Source organism: Jaculus jaculus, chromosome 10 (genome assembly GCF_020740685.1).
Source record: "Jaculus jaculus isolate mJacJac1 chromosome 10, mJacJac1.mat.Y.cur, whole genome shotgun sequence".
Classification (NCBI taxonomy): domain Eukaryota; kingdom Metazoa; phylum Chordata; class Mammalia; order Rodentia; family Dipodidae; genus Jaculus; species Jaculus jaculus.
In genome coordinates this window covers 2,387,317-2,404,322 of record NC_059111.1, presented here as the reverse complement: position 1 = coordinate 2,404,322, position 17,006 = coordinate 2,387,317, and the positions used below count along the sequence as shown (strand labels likewise).

Genomic DNA, 17,006 nt, shown 5'->3' with positions numbered 1-17,006 from the left:
CAAAAAGTGGTATATGGTATACTTGAGGGACGACACCTGAGGATGCTCTCTGGCCTCCACACATGTATATGTATATCCCTGTACACACACACACGTCCACATGTGCACACGTGCACACTCACACCACACACATGAATAAAAGAGGCTATTTTGTTTCTGTTGGCCTTTATGACTTTATGATAGGCACTAGCTGGAAATCATGTCAGAGTTGAAATCTCCCATTCCATGCACCAGCATTACACTGAGGTCTTTACTACCTTTGTGTGAAGTCCTGGGGCACTGAGAGCATTCCTGACCATGTGTGTGATTCCGCGCACAATAAATAGGTTTTGGCGATTAGACAGCAGACATCTACTTACAGATTCACCCTCAGACTAAAATGGTTTGGCACCTACCCGCACTTGTGGTTGAAGGTACATTGTACTTGCTGGGCTTTTGTTTCTTTTAAAGAAGTAGTTGGACTGGCTTGTCGGTGTGTACTGTAAACAGGTGATTTCGTCATTCTGGATTCTTACTCCTCGCCCTTTGACAAGTGGGATGGGCCTTGAGGTCAGACAGACATAGAGATATAATTATTCCTAGCCAAGGAATTTAGATTTACCAAGCCTCTTTTTTCCTAAGAATACTAATGGCAGTTGTTCAGAGAGCACAGTGGGTGCTTAGTAAGTACTTGCTAGAATCTGTAAGGCTCCAGAGGTTGGGACCAAGAGGACAAAAGAAGTAGGATGTGCTCAGAAGTAAAGGCAAGTGGGAAGATCCTGGATCAGGGGAAGTTCTGTGTAGTAGAAAAAGAGATGTGGATGATATGAAAGGGAATCAGAGCTTGCCTCACTCATGATGGAAAGGCCACAGGGATGCATGTTCATGTCCTGTGTCTGGAGTTAGGGCTAGAATGGGAAGTTGTGAAATTGTCCTTTTTTTAAAAACAACAACAACAACAACAAAAAAGTGAGTCTTCTCATAAAACTAAGATTCTTTTGAATTATGACCCATGAGTGCTGAGTGGTCTCTGTCACACCCCCAAAACACAATGGGGTTTTGTATTCAAAAGCCTCCCTAGTAAGATGAGCTTAAAGGCATCCCTGGAACCTGGTCTGAGCCCCAGGCTGAGCAGAAAGCAGTTGGCTCAACAGGTGTTAGGAGCCTTTCTCCAGCAGGCTTGTGTCCCTGCTGTCTCTCTTCTCATGGGGAAGGAGCGATGCACATGATGGTGGTGGGCTGACATGCATTGCTGTCCTCTGCTGAATTGGCAGACAGACACAGTTATCGAGTCCAAGGAAGTGATGACTGAGCCTTGAAGAACATGAGCATCTTCCAGGGGATGCAGAGGTCAAGGGCCAAGCTGTTTCCAAACACTGACTTTCCTGTGGTGCCTCTGTGTGCTCACCTCAGTGTCATGTTCAGGGCTTGATTCAGAGGATGTGAATTCAAGAAGGCAGGAACCTGTGTTTTGTCAGTCCAGGGTGATGGACTCAAGGGTGGAAGGACAGGCACATTCTGTCTCCTCACTATTGCAGCCAGGGGAGGTGGGGATTCTTTTTGGCGAAGGGAAACAAAACTGAAAATAGCCAGTGAATATGTAAAATTTCCACTTTGAACTTAGCTGTTATCTTTATGGGAAAATCCTCTCATTTTTTATGATCACTCTTTCCAGAGACACTAGTTTTTGCTTTAAACATAGCATCTGGACTGGGAGTAATTTAGGGTGCCTGTCTCCTCAAACACAGGTAAGCTTCTGGAGGATGGTGGCTGTCTCTCTGGTCATTCCTTACCATGTCACATAGATCTGGCACATTGTACATAATATATATCTTTTTTTTTTTCTTAGGCCTCAATTCCCTTTTTTTTGACTGGTAACATAAATGTAAATAAATAAAGGCAAACAGATCAGGGAAAACAGAGACTAGTTGAAGACAAGGTATTTGGAAATTGATAAGGGAGTAATTGAGGTTTTCTCAAACAAAAGCCCACAAACATAATCTTGTTCACTTTCTGTGTCTGGAATCAGTGCTAGAATGAAAAGTCAAGAAATTATTTTATTTAGAAAATTGAATATTCCAATAAAACTAAGATTCTCTTGAATTGGTGGCCCCTGAGGGCTGAGCTTTTTCTGTTCCCTTCTTCAGACGTCATGGGATTCTGTGTTCACAAGCCTGCCATGTAGGATGGGCTTCAAGAGTAGCATGGCTATCTTAGGAAAAATATGCTGAAGCAAGGGGAGTGCATGGGATACCTCAGTGAAGAGAGAGTGCATGCGTGAATGAGTTTGGTTTGCATGCTCAAGTAACGGTGTTGGGGTTCACTGGATCACCTTGGCTGGGGTGGGATTCTGAAAGGTAGAGGAAGGGTTTGATGGTGTTAGTGAGCTGCAGCCATGTTTGCCTGTGTGGTTTCAGGTGGTACATAGCAAGTGTTTATGCTAATTGATTATAATTTGTTGCATGTGTGTGGAATGCACATATGTTTTATATGCATGTTCATATATGTGTGGGCACATGTGTGTACATGCACATGTGGGCATGAACATGTGGAGGCCAGAAGACAACTTCAAGTGTCATCCTCTGGCACACTGTCCCATCTGTTTTTGAGACAGGATCTCTCACTGGCCTGGCACTTGCTGGCTAGTGAGATCTAGGGATCTCCTTGTCTCTGCTTCCAAGCACTGGGATTACAAATGTGTGCCATTGTGTTCAGCCTTTCTGTGGACACTGGGGACCCTATTCTTGTCTTCATGCTGGAGAGGCAAATGCTTTACTGACTGAGCCACCTCCCTGGCCCTGGCACAACATGTTTTTAGTGACCATTTTCAAAGCTATAGTCAGCACATGGGATGGTATGGATTTATACACATTCAAGATTCCCAATATATTTATATAACTTACTATTTTTCTGCTTGTATAAAGAAATGCTTTTCCTCATTTTTCTGAAGAGGAAGCATGTGGTAATAGTATCCAGTTGGCACCAGTGAGCATGCCACCACAGTGCTTAGCAGGAGTGCATTGAGAGGGGGTGATCCCTTTGCCAAATAGGGACCAGAACTATTTATTCTTACGTGGTGCCAGGTAGTATTTATAATGTGTTCACTTAAACACATAATAGGCTGATAGTTTTCCATATTATTCTTGGATGGGGGATTATATCACTGAAGACTACATATAGATTTTCAAAATTCACTTGCAGAAAACAAGTGCTCTGCCCATGAGTACAGATGCTCGTTAAAAAATCACCACAAGGTGACTCAGGTGCAGATACTTCCTGGGTAAGCAGTGTTTTTCTACTCTGAATTCTCTGCAGCCCAACCCAATGCCTTGCATATGCTTACTTCACAATACATGTTTGTTTGACTGAAGCAAATGAACATATTTATTCATTATTTGTCTGGACTACAACAGTGATATGATTTGCTCACTTATAGTTTAAAAATAGACTAATTATCTTCAGAAAGTTAAATCTAGCACAAGCAATGATAAAATCTTCTTAAAGCATACCTTTGAGGTTTTAAACATGAGGGCTATTAATTCCATGGAGTCGTTCACTGATTAAATAGACTTAAAAGTGAAATGCCACCCAGAGAGAATTTCGTTACCCTTCTAGTATTTCTTTTCCCACGCTCATGCCCATCCCTCTAACAGGTGCCCTTCATGGAATGCACTTGGTTTTGTGTGGTGTTAGTTCTCTGCCTCTGCAGATGAGTGAACAGGGAGGTAAGGTTTGTGAAAATCTTTAACTGGAGAGCTTGGAGCTGGGCTGGAAACCTCATCCCCATCATGATGGAGATACGGTGGTTCTACATTCTTGGCTTGTTTGTTGAAGTACTTTCTGGGTTATGCGTATCTGCAGTACAGAGATTAATCTGTATATCTGCCTGGTTCCCTCCTTGATCTCTGGATGATTTTACCATTACCATCACCTGCAACACATCCTCTGTCCAAAGCACACTACTTTCCAGAGTTTTGTAAGTGGCAGCTACATTGCTCACAGAACTTGGCCTTGGTGTTGGTTGCCAGTTCATTTCATTCTTATGTTGTCCTGTTCCAGTGGGTAAACCTTTTGAATTTCTTGTGTTATTCATATGTGACTTGGGCAGCCTTTGACTTGGTAGAAATTGTATTTCTAAGTTTTCTAAGGAGTGATGTGTTTCTCGACTGTTGACGAGATGAGATCTCTTGCCTCAGAAAGCCCTATAAGCAGGCAGGTTTGGGGGATGGTGTTTTTGCTAAGACTCTGACATCTGTTCTTGGACCCTCAGGCTCCACTAAGCACCAGAACTGCTGCTCTGTTCTTCTGGCTCTCAAGGCGCCCTAACCCGACCCTGTGTAGATGATGGCCCATCACCTTCTCTATCCTTTAGTTTGTGCTTGTTGCTGTTTCTTATTCCTACAGAGAACTCTATGTGTCTAAAGGCGTCTCTACATTGCTTTCTTCCAAAATGTTACCCTCCCAGGTCAGGTGTGGTACGTGACTGCTAAGGTGTTTTCTTTGTTCTCCAGTCTGTGTTGTCTTCAAGTTTCTGAAGGTATCATCTTACACAAGAAACCATCTGTTCAAAGGCCACAAATACAATGAAATACAATGAATTTTAACACCTGACTTCCCCTTAATCTCCTTATAAACTCAAAATTTGAAAACAAAACTCCATTTGGTCATAAGATGACTGAGTTATCTTTTTGAAAAGAAAACCTTGAAGGAATTGACTTTAATTTTTTTAATTTATTTATTTGTGAAAGAGAGAGCGAGAGAGGAAGAGGCAGAGAGAAAGAGAGAATGGGCACACTAGGGCCTTCAGCCAATGGAAAGGAACTCCTGATGCACGTGCCCCCTTGTGTATCTGGCTTATGTGGATCCAGGGGAAATGAACCAGGGTCCTTAGGGTTCAAAGGCAAATGCCTTAACTGCTAAGCCATTTCACCAGCCTGGGAATTGACTTTTATCCTGTTCAGTGGCTAAGAGTTCTGCAGGAAGTCAGGGAGAATCTTCTCCATGAAGCAGTGGGTTTCAAAAGACCACACAGCTAGAAAGTAAGAGCTGAGACCCAAGCTCAGGTCTTTGATATCCCAAAGCTCACATTGTTAATGGACACCATTTTTACTTTCCTAACAGGTGTGGACTGTGGTCAGAAGGATATTCTAAACATTCAGAAGTCATAGGTAAGGATTTTATCCCCCTAATTTTTTTTTGTATGGTTGGTTGTTGTCAGTCAGAAGGTTCTAGACTTGTCTGCTTGTGAGGCCAGGCAGGGAAGGACTCATTACCTGGGTGTGTCTCTGAACAAAGCTATTTATGACAAGGTTAAAAATTCCAGTGTCCAGCCACAGACCCACATTTGCCTCTTGCTCCATACCCCACTGACCTCAGACCAGTCAGAAAGGTGAGAACAATGTGTTAAGGAAAGGAGATAAAGGTAGGCTGGAGGCTCAGAGCTGTAATGGCATATTTTCTGTCCTTCTTTGAGGTCTGCATGGTTCTATCTTTATGGAGACAGCGTCAGAAAGTCTTAGTCCATCTTTAAAGGCCACCGGTGGAGGCTATGTGAGAATCTAGCGGGATAAAAGGTTTACTGTTGTTTTGCCTAACTTCTTCCTCCCGCTCCAACAACAATCTGGGAGTTTCCTTAGTTGATTGCCGAATTTTTCTAGTGTGTCATCTTGGCTCTGGATAGCTTGTTAGAAGAACAGGCTCTGGTTCTGCCTCTGTTGCTCTTTTCTTGGGTTGACCAAATAACCTGAGTCTTCATTTCCTTACCTGAAGGAGAAGGAAAATGAATTCATGATCACCAACACTTCTTGTTGACCTCAGCTTAGTGTCACCAGAGGCTCTGAGCTGCCTCTGAGATCCAGTTGTGTTTTTTTATTTTAGATGATAAATATCTTATATGCATGTTCCATACAGTAAGAAGTGATACTTATAATTCAGTGGGTAAAGTGCTTGTTGCATAAGCTTGTTGACTTGACCGGGTCCTCAGAATCCATGTAAAAAGTTGGACACATACTGGTGAGTGTCTGTAACCCCTGCCCTCCCGCAGTGAGATGGGAGGCTCACAGGCCAAGCAGTCTGGCATAAGCAACATTGACCAAGGCACCCTGTCCAAACAAGGTGGAAGGTGAGGACTGAGACTCGAGGTTGTCCCCTGACCTCCACTCACAGACTATGGCACAGACATGCCCACATTCACACACATGAGCATAATTACACACACATTATACATACAAACTGATAATTTTTTTAAAAAAATCAATTTTTAGCTATTAAAATAGAAGAGGAAGAGAAAAAAATTATCTGGTTCATTCTATTGTATTTTCCTCTCTTCTTTGTCCCATACGAAGGCATATTGAGAGTTAAAATAATAGAGATGATAAATACAATGTTAGGTGAACCTGGAACCAGTGTACATTTCTATTCTTCAGTGACTGAAGAAGAGATAACTTCCTCAGAATGTAAATCCTAATAGGACAAGGAGGCTCTCTGTCCTGGGAAAGTCAAATCAACATTGCTTGACTTCCTCCTCTGAGTGAAAGTTTACATCCACATTTTAAAGTCCACATCCTCAAGGTCCAGGTTGAATATTCACATAGTGACTTAAAGGTTTAGTGAATGTCACCTCTGTGGCAGGCAGTCTGCTGGTGGGTAAGGACGAACACGGAAGACAAACAGACCCATCCTTTGCAGCAGACATGACCTATAGCCACCCAGAGTGTTTCCTTCCTGGCGGTGATTACAAGGTGATCAGAAGTTCCCCAGAGGTTAGAATAGACAGACAGTCTTTCAACCCTAAAATATGACCTAGTTATGATTACAAGGTGATTAGGAGTTCCTCAGAGGTTAGAATAGACAGACAGTCTTTCAACGCTAAAATATGATTTTCTGCAGGTCAGTTCAGATAGGAGGCTTATCCTGGAGTCACTGCCATCATGGATGGTGAGTGCAACTTTATTTTCAGGAAGCTCCCATGCTCTTAATTTCTATCAGAGTGGATCATGCTTCCAGAAGGCAGGACCAGCAAGCTGCTATCAAAATCCTGAGAACAGGAGTAATTCTGAAGATATTGCTATAGAAGGCAGTTGTGCTCATCTAAGAAGATTCATGGAGGGGTGTCAGCCTGTCCCTGCAACTTTAAACAATATGCATGAGGGCTGGGGGAGTATGGCCAGTGGTAAAATACTTGCCTAGCCTGTGCAAAGCTGTTGGTTCTGTCCCCAGTGTTAAAAAGTCATAGGCAAAAGGGGAAAAGCCTTATGATTTCATTGCATAAGACTTTTCTAGAAAGTTAAAGTATTCACAACTTTTAATTCAAATGGGTAAAACCCAGTGGCAAGTAACACTCTCTGAAACCTATCTTTTTTTAAAAAAAAAACAACTTTTTTGTTTATTTTTACTTATTTGAGAACGAGAGAGAGAGAGAGAGAGAGAGAGAGAGGGAGAGAGATAAAGAAGGAGGCAGATATAGAGAGAGAATGGGCACACCAGGGCCTCCAGCCACTGCAAACCGAACTCCAGATGTGTGCGTCCCCTTGTGCATCTGGCTAACGTGGGTCCTGGAGAATTGAGCCTTGAACAGGGGTCCTTAGGCTTCATAGGCTAGCGCTTAACTGCTAAGCCATCTCTCCAGCCCTGAAACCTATCTTATTTAGAAACAGACATGCTGAAATTAAAAAAGGCAGACATTTCAGACATGTCATCAATGAAGTTTGGGTCTTGTTGGGCATATATCTTAGTTTTTATACATATATGTATGTATATGTATATGTATATGTATATGTATGTATGTAATTTGATCCTGAGTGTATATATATATGTATACACATATAATTTGTCTTTATATCAAATTAAATTGTATCAAATCCAGCATTATAATAGGCTCTTTAGTTATTATCTCTAACATAATTTTTGAGAAATGACAAGATTCTATATGTATACATACACACCTGTAGGTATATGAAAGAGGTTTTGGGATACAATCTATCTATGAGGAAGTGTGAGACACTAAAAGGAGAGGATTGGTAAGTGTCAAGCTACTTGCTGTAGGTCATTCCATGCCTATCCATGTTCTCATCCCACTTCTGCCTGTTCAGATGGGCAAGGTTACGGTCTCTTTTGGAGAACAGTGAGATATGAGTGCTGCAGCTGCATAACTAGGGGGGATTCTGTCTGCCAGTAGGGAGCTTCCTGAAGGCGCCTCCTAGTAACCATGGTATCAAAGTAGGGAACACACAAGTTTTTGTTGGGAAGTTATTGGTAGTTACTTAAGACTACAGTAGTTCTGTGCATATTTGTGTAATTATTTCAGTATCTATATTTATTGTATAGTAAAATACTGATGACCTTGCTTATGTATTGTTATAACATGTCTCACCAGCATCTGAAATGTACTTAGCATGTGAACAGAGACTCATAAGGTGGGAAACTTGTGTTTCAAGACACAGTCTGTAATTTCATACCTGTCTCACAGTAAGCCTCTGATCTAATGTCTATTTTTTGCTCTGCAAGAGAAGTATTTATTTTAAATTTCATGTAAGTAGCCCAGATTTAGAAATCATTGAAGGGTAAATATCTATCCATGGCTTTCAGACATTCTGACATATCAGCAGGTATTTGTATCTGAGTTTCAATGATGATAAATGGAGGGCTGTGGAATAGAGGTCTGTGAGCCCTTCCCTGAGGTTTTCAAACTTGTCTAGACATATAATTATTTGAAGGAGAAAAGGGATACTTCTTTCAAACACACCACAGAGATTCCACCTTAGAGAATCTACTTGTTTTATATTTTTAGATTTCATTTTAGAGCTAGGGCTGCTGTTCAGTTGATAGAGCACTTACCTACCATGTGTGAGACCTGGGCTCAAAAAGTACTAAAACGTCTTTTAGAATATATTTCTATTGGATATTTTCATATTTATAAATATATTTATAGTTTGATATTTATATTAATAGCTATTAATTCTCAAATATTTAGGGGAGATAAGAACTTATTGGAGCCTTTTTATTTTGACTGTAAATAATAATTATGACAACAATAATAATTATAGAGAGGAATAATGGCTAGGGAGATGGTTCAATGGGTCAAGTGTTTGTCACACAAGCTGAGGACCAAAGTTCAGAGTTTCATGTAAAATGCCAGGCATTCCATGTGCCTATAATTCCAGTACACTGGGAGGTGGAGACAGGAGGGTCTCTGAGATCTGCTGTTATAGCTGGTCAAGCAGAATCAGTGAGCTCCAGGCCAGTGAAAAGCCTGTCTCAAAAAGTAAGGTGAAGAGAAACTGAAGAAGATTGCTGATGTCAACCTCTGGCCTTCACACACATACGTACACACATGTGCACTTACTACACACACACACATACACACACACTAAAAACTATAAACAAACAGAAGGGTGAAAACCATGACTTCTAGTGTGCTACTTTTACATCATTCTTTTTTTTTTTTTCCTTACTGTGAAATCCACTTATTTTCTCAGAATCATAGTCAGCTTATAGCTACCTGGAGCAGCAGAGCCTGGTGGCATCTGTTATTCTAGCTCCTGGCAATGGGAATGGAAAAAAAAATCAATGCCTGCCTTAGGCTACAAAGTGAGTTCAAGGCCAGCCTATCTCAGAAAGCAATTGAATAAAAGTATTATTTAGACCACATTTCTCATCATGACCTTGCTGGGCTTTTTACATGGGTGCTGGGGATTGAACACAGGCTCTTGGGTTTTCACAGAAGGTGTTCTTACCTTCTCAGCCATTTCCCCAGCACTATGGTTTTATTTTTACAAGCTCCAACTGTCTTATATTTTGCTACCTATTTAAACACTTGTAAATATTCAGATAGATTGACGCATGCAATATTACATGTGAATTTTCAGACTTCAGAAAATAGTTCCTGAGGGCTGATTTTGTTCACTCCTCTTCTAGACCCTGAAAATTTAGCAATAAACAAATGAGACAGAAGCCAAAGCCCTTGTTCTCAGACAACATACATCAATGGAAAGTGAATTTGATATGATATAGAAAAATGCAAAAGTGTGATGATGAGAAACTTTGGCCTGTGAATATTAGCCTCTATATTTCAAGATATGTAAATGAAGATCAAAGAAACAGCATCAATATCCTGATATGACTCTCTGCCTCACAGTTTATGGACCATGTCCTTCTATTATCTCAGCAATCCTATGGGAAAGCTACCACTACTGCACCCATGTCACAGATGAAGTCTTGAAAGCTTAAAAGAATTTGGTGATTCCTATTTCAATGTAGCCTGTCTTTAAGTTCACACCCTTAATCACCTTCCTCCCCTCTCAGATAAGAGCTTGAATATAATGAAGAGAAGCATTTGTTCAGTATTTATCATTGTCCTTCTTCAGTGCCCTGAGCTTCAGGTCCTGTAAGGGGTATAACAATGATTAGGAAATGATCCCCATACTTTATAAGAAGGTTGTTGCACTTACCTTCTCATTGCTGGGGCAAAGCACTCACCCAAATGTAGCTTAGGGCAAGAAAGGGTCTATTTTGGCTTATAGTCTCAAGGGAAGTTTCATCAATGCAGGAAGCATGGCAGAGCAGAGGCTGGGCATCACCTTTTGCCACAACACCTGGCAGGAATTAGCAAGGAGATGCTGAGCTATAACACCCGGAAGCCTGCTCCCAGCAACACACCTCCTCCAGCAAGACTCTACCTCCCAAATCATTGTCATCTGGGCATTAAGTATGATGCTTAATCAGAAATGCATGATGCACCCTGGTGTGCCCATTCTTTCTCTCTCTCTCTCTCTCTCTCAAATAAATAAATAAAAATAAAAATGAAATATTTAAAAATTAAAATGATTCATTTCTCAATCAAAGTAACACAAAGCTAGATTAATGAACCATCAGTATAGGCTTGGTCAAATGAATATTTAGCACGTACCCACTAAGGGCCAGTCATTCTGGTAATTTCTTCATTAGGAGAACATCAAGGTATAGATTTTGATTTTACAGAGGATTCAGAATACCAGTCATTGGATAGATAGTGTTGTGGTGATTCAAACAAGAGCAGCCGATCTTTCAGAGTATTAGGGGGTCTATTAATGCACTGTAGGAATTGTTTATCATTAGTATAATGTCAATCATTGCAAACATATTAATTCCCTACCCAATGTTACCCCAAATTTGTTTCTACTGTGGTTCTACCTCACAGTATTGATGAATTTCTTTCACTAGTTTTCTACATTAAATGTTTCATGCCAGCCATGGTGGTACACACTTTTAATTCCAGCACTCAGGAGGCATGAGTTTGAGGTCAGCCTGGAACTAAGACAGAGAGCCAGGTCAGCCTGGGCTAGAGTGAGAACCTACCTCAAAATAATACTAACAACAACAACAACAAAGGTTTCAAAGGTGGCAGGTGAGTCTGGACAAAAGCCAGTGTGCCTTGGTCATAAACAAAAATGTCCACTTCTCTCTGGAGCCATATGACCATGGGTACTGCCTTTTCTGTCTCTTTTTAGTGGCCAGAAACACACATGAGCTAAGTCAAATGTGGGATCATAAGGTAACTGTGGCTATTTTTGTGTGGGAGCATGAGATGCTGTGGTGAAGGTTATGTAGATCCGAGATGTTTCTTAGTAGCAGGTGGTAAGACATGCCCATGCCCCTCTAGCAATTCTGTAATCCTCACTTTGCACAACAGCCAAGTGATTTTCACTGGAGTGAGCTTTTCTGCCAAAGAGAACTTTCCTGATGTATAAAACATTATCTACTTAACTGTTTGTCTTAGTAGGTCAAACGACTGTGTTCTGCTTTCCTGCTTCTTGGACAATGAGTTGGACTGCTGTCTTTGCCCAGTCACACCCATGCCCATGCCCATGACGGGCAGTCTTTGTCCTAGTCTGTAGTTCTGTGCTGAAGATTTGAGGCTAGTTTCCTATCACATGAAAGACTGGGGATGTTGTGGCTCTGGTGATGAGTTCTGTGGTTTGATTAGCTTGGTGTGGGTCACTTTCCCTGCGTGCTTCTGGTTAAAGTTATGACACACCTCTTCTTGTTTGCTTCTTGTTCCTTCCCTTCTAAATCCATTCCTTTTAGTATATTAGCTGTTAAATAGGCTGTCAGTATACTTAAAATTTATATAGAATTATCTTTGTGTCCAAATGTGTATGTGTGTGTATCTGCTTGTTCCCAAAATTACTGTTCCCCCTTATTTTTCTGACAACCTGAGTGTGTTACATATAGATAGATTGTGAGCTTTATTCTGTGATTAATGTTTACAGATATATTCTAATCTGTATATCAAATTCATTGAATTCTAGTATGTTATGTCTCCTACATAACTTATTTTACTCAGTGTTCTAAGTTTTTAAATATATTGTCAATATCTTTACCTGAAGTACTAACTTTAGTCATGCCTGCTCTGTATATTATCTTGTAGGTATCTTTCATTACTTCTTTGTCAAAGATTGCCTCATATTAGCTTGTCTTTCAAAGAACTGGATTTGATTTCTATATTGTTGTTTTAGAATATTGTGTGTTTGTGTTTTTTTCTGACTTGCTCTCTTCTACTTTCTTTGGGTTGATCCACATCTATTCAAATATAAGGTTTTACTTTTAATAATTAACTCACTAATTAATTTTCACCTTGTTCCTTCTTAATGTACACAATGAAAGCTATAATTTCCCATTTAATTACAAAACCCCTAAATTTAGCAAGTCTTGTTATACAGAATCTTCATTGTCTTAGGGTCTCAATCACATCTAATTTTTATTGTGTTTTGGTGTCTCAAAGATTATTTGGGATATATTTTTAAATTCTGAATATTTACAGAAGGAATACATTTAATTTTTGTGTTCTGCATATTAATGGAGGTTGGAGAAGAAGTAACTTAAATTTTTACTTAGTTTTTGGATGGTGTTTTGTGATTTGAATGATGTATTGACATGTACCTATGGTAATCTCTGAAACTTTTGGGTGTGAATATGCGTCTAACTTTGCATTGTATATTTCCTGTGCTCCTTCTCTGCTATTTGGCTTGATGACCCCTTCTACTTGATCAGTCTATTTACTGACCTTCGCCACGCTCCTTTATCGGAAGTTCACGTGCTTGTTCTCTCTCTGCGTTCTATTCTCACCGTCCTTGCAGCGCAGTTCACCTCTCGAGTGGATGAACACCTGCTCACATCTTGTATTCCTTTGCCATGTCTGTTTGCACCTTTGGGTAGTAGCCCTCCTGCCCCTCCTCCCCCAGAGCTCTAATGCTGAATGTCTCCTAGGGCAAGCTTTCCTTCTCCCTGGACTTCTGCTGTGAGCTAGCCAAGCCTGTGCTGTGCCCCTCCCCTTCCTGCTGCCCTGACTGGCCTGCATCAACGTGAGAGCCTCTGCAACCCTGCTCAGACTCTGACCTTCCATGTGGGAAACTCCCTCTCACCCTGCACGGGAATCTGCTTTTTCTCCATGGAGTCCACCTGTCCACGGTCATCTGGTGCAGACCTCCTAAGTTTGTGACACGTCTTGTATGACATCTCATGGGATGTGTGCCTCCTTCATTTTTCTCCAACTCTAACATGCTGACAGCCCCACATTCCTCTTCAGCCTGCCCAATAGTGCCCTGCTGTTCTCGCTCTCCTGGGACTGGTGGTGGTAGAGTGCCCGGAGCAGCCTCCTGAGGCGCCCACTCCCCAACCTGTGCCAGTGCAGCCGCCCATTTGACAGCTGGTACTGCACTCCTGCACCGTTCTACCTGATGGTTTTAGTGTAGAGTCAGATAGGAATGGAAAGTTTCTATTTAATTTTTGAGCTAATGTTAGACAAATATTCGACCATCCCATTTAAGACTTCTTAATATCGCTCTGATTCTTTTCACTCCACAACTTTGATTTCCTTACAATTCCTTGTTGGCAGTTTCCTGAAATTTATTTTAAAGTCAGTTATTCTCCCTTTACTTGAGACCATTCTTATTATCCTCAGAATTGAGATTTGCTTTATTTTCATTATTTGTACAGGGAGTATTTGTTTCTTTTGGAAAAATCTCACTATAATCTGTCCTGTTTGGAATACTGGGGATTTAACACAGGGCCTCACACATTCTGGGCAAGAATTCTACCAGTGCCTTATACCCACATTCCTTTAATTTTTTTTTAAATTTTTTATTTATTTATTTGAGAGCGACAGACATAGAGAGAAAGACAGATAGAGGGAGAAGGAGAATGGGCGCGCCAGGGCTTCCAGCCTCTGCAAACGAACTCCAGACGCGTGCGCCCCCTTGTGCATCTGGCTAACGTGGGACCTGGAGAACCGAGCCTCGAACCGGGGTCCTTAGGCTTCACAGGCAAGCGCTTAACCGCTAAGCCATCTCTCCAGCCCTTCTTTAATTTTAATTTATAATTTTTACACAGAGTTTTATTAAATTGCCTAGGCTAGCCTTGAATTTGAGATCCTTCTGCCTCAGCCACCCAAGTAGCTGATATTACAGGTCTGTGTCACCAGGACTGGCTGCAGGATGTTTATTCTTAAGGTTTTAATTGTCTTTACCTTTATAGTGATTTATTAATATGTTTGTTATTTTTCACATTAAATCTTAGGCTATTTTTTATTATTAGTTCATAGAGTGCTAAACTCATACTTCCCTGTGGTTTATTGTTCTCATTACTTATACTGTGGATTTATTTACTATTTTTCTTAACTATTTCTATAGGAATTTTGCTCAGTCTTAGTTGTTTGAGGGTCTTCCAGAATGTGCTAGCAAGCAAATAAATAGGGCTGAAGAGCTGGTTCAGTGGTTAAAGCACTTGCCTGCAAAGCCTCACAACCTGGGATTTGATTCCCCAGGACCTATATGTACAAATAATGTTCAAAGTACATGCGAATAATGAAAATAAAGCCAGATACACAAAGTGTATTCATCTGTAGTTTGTTTGCAGTAGCAGCAGGCCCTGGTACACCTATTCTTCCTTTTTCTGTCATGCAAATAACAAAATGAAATATTTTTTAAAAGCAAGTAAAAGCAAAATTTACTGAAGTATAACAGATATACTGAATACTTTAAATGTAAGTCATATATATGTAATAATATATATGTATACACAAATACATGTGTAAATTTTAAAATGTGAATTTGAAGTTTACATATGCATACACTTTAGGAATTACCATAGTTAACCTAACAAAGCAACTCACTGCAGTCAAAATTTTCCACATTTGCCTTTGTGTCGTCACTCTTCAGTGTTTTCTTCCTACCTCCAGGCAATCATCTGCCTGTGTTCTGCTTTCTACTACTGTGGGCTAATCTGAATTTTCTAGGACTTAATTCACAAGATCATATGATATTACTGTTTTTGAACACTCATTTTACTTGATATGATTATTTTCACATTCATGTTGTGTGAATCAATGGGCCATTGATTTCTGCTATGGAATAGTATCCCATTGTGTGGATATGCTGGTCTATCTGGTTACCTATTAATTGACCTTTGATTTGTTTCCAGGTTTGACCCATTATGAATAAGATTGTACTTGTAGCAATCTTTCTATAAACTTGTTTCTTTTTCCATCTTCCTGGGTAAGCCCTAGAGGTGGCTGGCTGGACTATAGAGTAAATATTTATCTGGCTTCATGACAACTACCACACTGGCTTCTATTGTCCATCCCCCAACAGAGTTGACATGGCCTGTTTGCTTGTTGTTGATTTCAGGTATTCTAACATGACCATAGTGTCCGAAACAGATTTCTAGATAGTCTCATTGACTTAGGAAGATTTTTTTTAACACGCTTATTTTTTTCACATGGGGTTTGCAGCATTATATACAGTAATTTATTTTCACTCCCACACCCATTTGTGGTTGTAGCCTGGCACAATTTTGTCTGGGTATTTGGAAGTCAGCTTCCTTATTTTCTTGGAGGTTAATGAGGCATTCTTTGTAGTTCCTCTTTCCTTGAACAAGGTTACACTTGGAAGGTTTTGCTTCAGCTGGAACAGGAATAGAAGTGGGAACCTGTTGTTCCTTTCAGGCCACTGTAGTCAAGCTCACAGGATACCACATGGGCACATACATGTGTGTACATCTCACACACACACAGACACACACACACACCATACACACATACCACATACACACACCACCACCACCACCACTACCACATCATATTACATTACACAATACATACACACACACATGCACATGCACAACCACCACCACCATATCTGTCACATTATACACACACATATTTTTCTCGAAAAAAAGGCCACAGTCTAGCCCAGCTTCAGTCTTTAGTAGATTAATTTTCAAAATCTTCTCAGATTTTACCCCTTGAGTTTTCCTAGACTTATTCGTACTTCTGGTTATAACCAGAATTGCAAATAAGTCCATATGTATGTATGTGTATATATATATATATATATATATATATGAATATGTATGTATATATTTAGTATATGTGTGTATATGTATATATGTGTATATGGTGTTCATACCCATATATTTTTATGCATTACCTCTTTTTGTTTTAAGCTAAAGAGGTGTAAGTTCAGGTTTCAGTGTTGTTGCAACCCCGAACTCTCAGGTTCAATTACCAATATGATTAATATGTGCAGCTCTGCTATTCAGAATTTCAATGTTTACAACCCCCAAGGCTTAGGGAGCATTGCAGAAGGGGGTGGAAAGAGTGTAAGAGCATAGGATGGGAAGCAGTGCTTTGGAACACTGTCTTCTGGATGTGAATGACCACTGTATCCAAGGCCTCACAGTGGCTATCATTACCTGCACAACATTCCTTCATGGGCATTGGTGGAGGGAATATAAGAAAAAAAACATGAAAATAGAAGACAAACTAGATGGAAAGAAAAGGATTTCAGTTTGGGTGACGGGAAAGGGGCACAAAAGAAGGGAATGAGAGGAGATCATGACAAAAATATATCATGTACATATATGAAAGTTGTCCATAAAATAAAGACTTACAGTGGTCAGAATGTGTCCTTGGCTACATAGTGCTTTGGTATGGCCCTAAGAATACTAAAGTTATGGTACCAGGCAGGGTGATGTATGCCTAAAATCTGTCA

General features: G+C 40.4%; 1 protein-coding gene across 3 annotated transcripts in view; it reads left to right on the top strand.

The window, feature by feature from the left end:
• The window catches only part of Wdr72 (WD repeat domain 72), a 214,912-nt gene that overhangs the window by 6,643 nt on the left and 191,263 nt on the right, over positions 1–17,006 (top strand). For 2 of the 3 annotated variants that reach the window (XM_045160886.1, XM_045160884.1), the window contains exon 2: positions 5,101–5,147. The exons of the other annotated variant lie outside the window; for it this stretch is intronic. The gene's annotated coding sequence lies outside the window, so the exon portion shown is untranslated. The remainder of the gene's footprint in view (positions 1–5,100; positions 5,148–17,006) is intronic. 3 annotated transcript variants of the gene reach the window in all.